Raw genomic sequence first — 8,966 nt, forward strand, 5'->3', positions numbered from 1 at the left:
CGAAGAAAAAGTACAAAAACTTATATTTTTCTACCACATATCCGTCTAATTTCACTGGTTTAACTGAGGATTGTTTTGTGCTTTAAGATGCATAATTTTTGTGAGGCATTGGATTTTTGTCTACATTAATAGAAAGAGTAGCCAGAAAAAGTGACACAAGCTTCTCAAGTTTTGGGAGGTCACAGGCTTGAATAGTGAAAAACTGAAAAGCATCTTGGAAAAAATAAAGATGATGAGGGGGCTTGATATGCTATGGTGTGGGGTCCAGCAAACATAAAGTGTATATATGTGTGTGTGTGTGTATATATATATATATATTTGAATAAACGTCTTTTAAGGTCCTTTTCAACCAGGAGATTCTAGAGCAGGGCACAAAATAAGATCTGGCTGACACATAGGCACAGGTTAATGAAAGCGTAGCAATTGCCCAGGTTAAATTTTATCATGATAAATCAATTACTGGATGAAAAGCCAGCTCTGCTAAATCTTAGTTATACATAGTAATAAGCAGGTTTAAAATAACCCAAAATTAAAAACAAGTTAAATACCAGTTCTGTTCTCAGTGAATTTGATTTATAGAAGACTTTAAGAGCATTATCTGGTAACTGTTAATCCCAAAAGCTACTATACACAAAGTAGATAAGAAATGAGGATTTACTGTACTGCACAGTAATAACCTACAATGGAATATAATCTGAAAAAAACCTCACAAATCACTATGCTGCACATCTGAAATTAACACAATATTGTAAATCAACTACACTTCAATTTAAAAAAAAAAGGAGTATATCTGGCAAACATACTTACACAAAAAATATGACCAGGTTGGTCATTTGAAAATTAAGTGAATGTCTCCCAATTACACAGATTAAAGAGTCCAGAGTCCCTCCTCCCTTTTAAAATTCAAGGGATTTCACATTTCTGAGTCTCCTCCGGACTTTTTATAGAATTCTTTTCTGTGTCTTCTGATGTTTTGCATTTGTATCACTTTAAGTGCTTAAAACAACAGCCCTCCAAGATGGATGTGCAGATCCATAAAATTAATAAACACTATGATTTATTCAGTGTCTATTGCTCGACTGATGAAAATGAGAACCAGACAGTGTCTGAAGGATGAACACAAGGAGCTAAACGGCTTAAAATTGGTGGCTACCTTTAACATGCTACCCATGTGTGCCAAAGAAGCAAATCCTCAATCAGCCCCAGCTCGGTCTCCGCCTCCCAGCGGAGGGTCAAAAGGGGTGAGTGATTCTAATCAATATCCAGTTGTGAGAGTAACAGCCATGTCGGTTCTGGATGGCCGACTGGGCGACAACATGTTTGTTCTACTTAATGTGACAATGTCCTGTCAAATTAACAGCCACGGTGGCAGGGGCAAGCTTGCTTAATGGGTTGGAGTCGGTTCCTCAGAGAATTTGTCATCAACGCAGAACCGAGAGGAACCCCAAAGCTCCTCACCAGGGTTTATTTGTAGATAAAAACCGAAGGCATGCCCTGTTCTTACAACAGGGTCTGTTTGCTCTTTAGCCACTCAGTTCCGTGTTCTTTATCAAACCCTGCCCTCTTCACTCCCACAAATTCTGCGGGGTCATTCTTGGTCTGTGTTTACATACACCCGGTGACGTGGACTATTTAAGGAACTGCGCTGAGATGAGTTAGCAAGAGAAAATGATGACTGGAAATAACCAAGCAGTGGATGAAGAGGGCAGGAATGGGGGAACTACTCATAGTTGCTCCAACTCTGCTCGTCATTGTGACTCCTTTAAATGCAGCTTTCCTCCTCCTCCTCCTCCTCCTCGGGTGAGCCAGGACCGCAAACTGTTTGCCAGATTCCTCCCACCGCTAGGTTGTGTTTGGCCCCTATAGTACGAAAAGTAAAATATTCAGTATTCTCTATCATTCAGACATAAGAAAATTTCACTTACAATTCTAGATGTCTCCTTTGAATAATAATAATAATAACAAAAATACCAGAATCATTGGCAACATAAGCCAGCTTTTTCACATGACAGTAGTTGTTGGAACTGCGTGATCGCCTGTCCCGTTTAGGGCTGAGTGCTCTCCGTGGTGCCCACTGGGCCTGGTTTATTTATTTATGTGACCTTTTCCACCCCTGGCAGAAAGGCTAAATCTTGATTTTAATCATCATGCTCATGGACAAAAGATAAAATGTTATGCCTTTACCATTCATGGATATTGTTAAGACTCTCTTGGGACCACCCTTTCGCCAGCCCTCCACTCCTCCCCCAGCGCCTCCTAGTGGCCTGAACCAGTGGAAGCCAACAGACAGCGGAGCCTGGCAGAGGCCAGCCCGTCCCAGGAGAGCACAAGAATGGCAAGGAGAAGATCGGAGGGCAAACCGATTTAGGAAGAAGTCCGGGAGCGAGAAAACATGGTTTCTAACTGACTAATTAACTGTGCTCTTGCAAAAGTGCTTGACTCAACGTGGTCCTCAGAATTCTCCATCTGTACAGTGAAGACTTGGGCGAGGTGATCCTGGGAGGCCCGTAAAGCCCATGATTCTATGGCGGAGGGGTCGGTACAGGCTTGATCTCTTCGTCTGTTTATACCTGTTAGGGCTCTCATGCGACATGTGCCTGCCCATCTTGGAGGACAGGAAGGCAGCCACAAAGCTTATTGTTGGGAGACACAGAGTCGTTTCAAGGGAGGCAGACAATGCGGCTTCCCAGATATAAAGCCTGACAGCAACAATAAAAAACAATTCTGGGCAGCACTGTTAAACAAATAAAAATTAAAGGCCTGAAGGAAATATACAAATGGCCACTTTAACTAGAGAGTTGCTTGTAAGAGCCTGCAACAGTACAATCCTGGCCTTGGGGCTGGCTTTAGGGCAGAGAGTCTCAGCCTGCAGTGAGGTGACTTGAGCTGCTTTGTATTCCTCAGGAAGCCAGAGATGGCCTTCCAAAGTTGGGGGGGGGGGGGCAAAACTAACAGCAACATACTATTTTCATCATTTAGATCACAAATGATATTCTCAGAATGACTGGCTCAAATTTCAGAAGGAATTCTAGAGGTGAATTCAGAATGAGATCCAAACTTGCAAGTTCCATGTAAATCATAATTCATTTCTCTTTTGGTTGTGAACTGACTGTTGACATTGAAGTACAGACATTTGATGGTGAATTCTTTTCTCTTTGTATAAAAGGAACTACTTAATGAATCAGGGAAAATGGCAGCAGCTTTTATATCTTCGTTTGCTTAAAATGAAGCAAAAAAAATCTCATTTTACCTTATTAAATGTCTAATAACCCAATAATGACAAAAATCTAAACCTACACTCCTAAGGATTTTTAAAAGTGCACTAAATTTGTTTAAGGGTACAATGATATTTTAAATAAAAGTGAACACATGCTTTAAAATATATCAGTTGTGGAGCCAACTAAGACCTCGATAATATAGTAATTTTTATCTCTGAAAATGGGGAACATGAAGAAACATCCAGAATCTTTCGTTTTTACCTCATGGAACAGAAGAGAGAGACTGAGGCTGCTTACTGGCAGGTAATGATAGCCTGGACACTGACATTCTTCCAGACATTAAGTCATTTGCAATTTCTCTTTGACAGGTATACAGCCTCCAGAATTAATTATAGGAGCTAGTCTTGATTCACCCAAGATCACCCAGCAGCTGCAAGAACATCTGTTAAAATTTTGGTGATGAATCAAGTTTGCTTGTTAAAATGTCCAGCAAATAGCAGGATAAACATGATAATATATTCAATTTTAAACATAAAAATACAGCTGACCTCATCGCTATTAATAAGGAAACAAAAGAGAAACTAAAAATATTAGAATGTGCACAAGAACCTGATTTTAATTCATGGGTTTTTTTTTTTTTTTTTCAGTAAAATCTTGGATTAAGCAGAAGAGTTGAGGGAGAGAAATATCAAGTAAAGTTTTGATTTAGCTGGAAAACAAGCTGTTTTTTCTTATATATGTAGTTCTACTGTTGAAAAATCTTCCTCAAGGAATGATCCTCCTGTCTTAAATTCAACTGGCCTTTTATTGGATACATAACTTGTGCCGGCCATGACAGTAGGAGGCTAAGGACCCTAACCTAGATGAGTAATCCCCCTTCCTCTCAAGGAGTTCTTAGGCTTAATGAGCAGAGTATGTAAACTTAAGTGAGATGTTTAAAAAATATGTGTTTATTTCCAGAACCCTTCAGAGTTTGAGTTTCAGTTTTTATTGCCTCAGGCTGGAAATGGACCTAGAAAACAACGGAGGAAGTATCACTGGATTTGAAGGCAAAGGTCTTAAGGATGAAATGAAATAATTACGTGCAAATGCCCTTAGCACTATGTATGCTACTTTACAAATGTTGGCAACATGCATCTCTATTTATTATTGTATCAAAGATATATGGTGCACATTATTTTATTGATTAACTTCCTGATAAGAGCTTGGCAATGGTGGGGGGAGTTGGATGTCACCAATTCTTTTGTTAGTTAACCCAACCCAACATGTGTCGTGTGTATGCCAGAAAAAGACTGAGCCATTTAAATTGAATCATATGAACCAGGTTGCTCAGGGAACACATAGGAAGGGCATCAAAATCAAATTTTGGGTGCCAGGAACTGATTCTTTAAAGAAACTAATATTTGAAGAATAATGTGAAAGAGTATTTTTAGACAAATTTTTGCAATTTAGAACAGTTGTTTCTATGTGATGAATGAAGAACCTATTAGTTCAGAAACTATGACAGCAGTCAAATTTCTAAGCTAGGTAACAAACTGCAATTATTCAAAAACAGGAGAGAGTCCTTCCTTTATATAAACATTTTATCAAAAACTGCTGAATGAACTTACAGTCTATTGAGGAAGATAGGTTTAAAATATTGGTTTGAAATAGAATAAGTACCCAAAAGTGCTCTACAGATGATATAAAGTAAGGAACAACTGTTTTTACAATATGTTAAGGATTTACAGGCAACTTCATGGTTATTAAACAAACTATGGAAGATAAGTCATGACAGTTTAACACTCTCATTCTCCATTCTGCTCTTGATATTTGAAAGCTACCTTGAAGCAAAATTGTTTGTATGCTCAGAAATTTGGGTTTTGAGATACTGATTTTCTCATTGACTTTTCCATCTGTCTTTCATTAATTCTTTGACACCACAGCTTTTTGCCCATATTCTTGCTTATGGGCACTTATAACCCTAAGAAGGATGTATATTCCCCAGTCATAATTGTATAACTTAGAATCTTCAAAATTGAGGTGACAATCTTAGCTCCCAAAAGGCTGAGGGGGCTAGGGAATATTTGAGGTGCTCATGGCCATGGGTGTCATAAAAAATTTATAACTTCAGAAAGAATGAGCAGCAAAAATTGCATTCCTACTATATCTCTCAAAGAAAGGATGTTGTGATTCTGTGTAAATTTTGGTTTAAACCCTACTGTGGCCTAGAAAACTCTACATGACCCTACTCCTGTCTACCTTTTGATCTTTTCCCATCCTATTCTTCCCTTTATTCACTTGAGAGTGGCCACACACTTTCTTCTGTCTCTCAAAAAAAAAAAAAAAACTGAAAATTATTTCTTTCCTCCTTATGGTTTTTTTCTTGCTGTTTCCACATCCTCCAGATCTTTGGGCAGTTGACTCCTTCTCATCATTAAGTTTTCAGCTCAAATGCCAACTTTTCACAAAAGTCTTACCTGACCATCCAGCCTTCTGTATCATTTGCTTTCACATACAAGTTAAAAAAATGTGGCTCAAACCCACTTAAATAATAGGAGACGTTAGATTTCATGAGAGGAGGTCCCGAGTCGGGTGAGTTTCAGGCTTAATACTTCAACAGGTTCTTTCCTTTTCTCCACTCCAGCCTCCATCGTGTCACCTTCCTTCTAAAACTGGTTCCCTCCATGATTGTAAAATGGTTCTCAGGAAACCTGAGCTATAGGCTCTTTGTTGATACCACACAACTGAAGATGAGAAAAACTTTCTCAGACACCTCCAGCAAACCTGATAAACATTTCATTGGCTGGAACTGTGTCACATGATTATGCTTGGACTAATTGTGAATAAAGTATAAAGCAGATAGAATTTATTCACAATAATAAAAATCATCACTCTTTGAGTTAAGGTCTATTCCTCAACTCAAACTATGCAAAATAACTTAATAAAATAAAAAGAAAAAAAAGCAAAGACTTTGATTTTTTCTTTACCACTGTATCTTCAGTACACATGGAAAGCACACATTAATGTTTAGTAGAATAACTGAATGAAAGAGGGAAAGACTCAGAACACTTGTTTAGTTGTCGTTGGTGGTGGTGATCATTTGTTTATTTTTTAATCAGGGTTCCTCTTCAATCATTATGTGATCTTGGAAGAGAGTCACTGAATTCCTTCTAAGTCTTGATTTCCTCATCAGTCAAGCTGGGGAGAGCTGCTGAGGATAAAGTATTGTAGGGAAGCTTAAGTGAGATGATGAAGGCACTCTGGGGAATGAAAACGCTATACAAATGTATATCACGGTGCTGGACATTGTTCAGAAATCAGTAGTTGTACTCCTGCAGCAAAGATGGGAACAGGAACAAGATGAGATTGTCAATTTGGCCTCCAAATGGGGAAACCTAATTCTGACATTTTTTGGCCTATATTGAAGATTTCAAGCTGACAAAACACCATTTTTTTAAGTTTCATATTTCACTATAAGAAATGGAGATAGAGAATCAGCTGAATAAACAGTTACAGAGATCTAAGCCCAGAGATCACTAACATTTCAAGATGTTGCGTTAAGTAAATATGAGTTGGAATGGGCTTTTTGTAAGCAGGTACGGGATTCAAAACCTATGTCAGATTACTTGTCTCTTTCTCCTCCCAGTCTCAGCTGAGAGGGAGTGAAGACAGTTTCTTGCCTTGATATAGTGAAAATAGATCACTGCATCAGAGCTTAGGAAACTTGGATTATAATTCCAGCTGCTCACTAATTACTTAAGTAACCTTGGATTAACTCAAATATCTGTTTTCCCTTTGTAAAATGAAATAATTGTTTGAGATAAGATTCTATTCTCTAAAACTGCATGATCCCTAAGAGGAAATAGTGAGTTTGAATCCCAGACAACATTCCATGATGACTCAGCTTCCTGAGTCCCTCATTCTACCAGTATCTACCTTCACACATACTTCTACAAAATGCTTTTATTCTAATTTTAAAAGATCACTTTGGGGAGTCATCTTGTAGGCTCATTTAGGTCATTCTTGTTATCCATCAGGATGACACTAATAATAGCTACTATTATTTAGTATGAACTACTTCATACTACATGCTGGACATTATTCTAAGAACTTTAATGTATTCACTCATTCAATCCTCATAACAGCTTTGTGAGATAGATGTTATTGTAATACTTATTTTATATATGAGGAAACTTAGGCAAAGTATGTCCAAACTCGTACTACTATTAAATGCCAAAGTAGCAATTCAGATGTGAACTGTTTAATAACCCCACATATGTATGCTAAAGTGATAAACTATACTGAGTATGGAGAGCAGGGGAAAAGCTAGCAGGAAGAGACCTGCAGCTAGAAAGCACCATGCCTGGCTCCCAGAGCGTTATGTCAGGTACACAGGACGGGTGAACTATTCAAACAATTGAGGAGAAGAACCAAAAGTTTAAGTTCTTTCCCACCAGCCAGTGTGCTCTCAAAATTTTGTCTTCGGGGTTGCCTGCCAAAAATGTGACTTTAAATATAAAACCAACAAAATGAAATCATTTCTTGGAGAACATTTCTGTGGTTGACTGTGGAATGCCAAGTTAAGAATATCTGCCTTATATTTTCAAGCACATGTGTTGTAGTAATTTTATGGGGTAATGAGTTGGCTTCCATTAAAGATATTTTATTTTTACAGGGGCTGGGGCTGGAGAAACATTATGTAGCAGGCAGTGAAATATCTTACTTTTGCAGATTACTTTAGCTAATCACCTGCAGGTGAATTTTCTAAGACCTCTGACTTCAACCATCTGACTGCTATGGATTTCAGTGAGGTTTGACTGAAGACTTGGACATGATGGCAAAGGACCTAGTGGTGAGGAATGGAGGAGATTGAGGTATGAAGGAACTGATCAGAGTGTAATGGAAGAAATATGGGACTTTCATCTCAGTTTTAAAGCTTGAATGGTACTTGAGGTCTATTTATTTGATTCAGTTAAAAAATAATTCAAAATGCGGTAATTGCAAATAATTTGTAAAAGCTAGCATAGTCGTCACTTCCCAGTTTATCACATGGTAGATGTTGCTAATTATCTATCCAATTTCCATTCTTTCCTTCTTTATTAACAAAAGTCAAGTTTTGCTACTAAATATTCTATTCCCTAGAATATCTTGTATCTAGTGGTGACGAGGTGACACTGTTCTTACCAAAGAGATAGAGTTGGCAGTTGGCTGGGGATTTCTAGGAAAGATGCTTCTTCTCAATCCTCCTAAATGGTGGCCAAGAAAATCAACAGCCATTTAGTAACTATGAAGCAAGAGAAATTAGTTGTGATGGTTGCACAGAAAGAAAGACTTAGATTCCTAATTCTGTGTGAAGCCGATTCAGCTACCCTGACTGCTTAGACAGAACATTCCTGTCTTTTAAAAAAGAATGCTATCTTTTGATGTGTAAGTACTTGCCCAGTTTTGAGGCTGAGGGAAATACTCTCACCGTGCTTCTCCTCTTACCCACGCCCTGACAGTGGCCCCAGCTTTCAGGGCTGACATATTCCTACCCAGTGGTGACAGTGCCACAGAGGGAGGGGATCACATGCCATTCCTTCCAAAGTAACTGTTATTCTTGAATGGGGTGAACTATTCTTGGTGTTCTCTGAGAAAAAAAAAAGGGGGGGGTTGTGAAGTATGGAGGTTTTTCAAAAAACTAAAAGTAGAACTACCCTATGACCCAGCAATTCCATTCCTCGGTACATACCTGAAAAAAAAAAGTACTAATTCGAAAAGATACAT

Source organism: Camelus ferus, chromosome 10, assembly GCF_009834535.1.
Source record: "Camelus ferus isolate YT-003-E chromosome 10, BCGSAC_Cfer_1.0, whole genome shotgun sequence".
Classification (NCBI taxonomy): Eukaryota; Metazoa; Chordata; class Mammalia; order Artiodactyla; family Camelidae; genus Camelus; species Camelus ferus.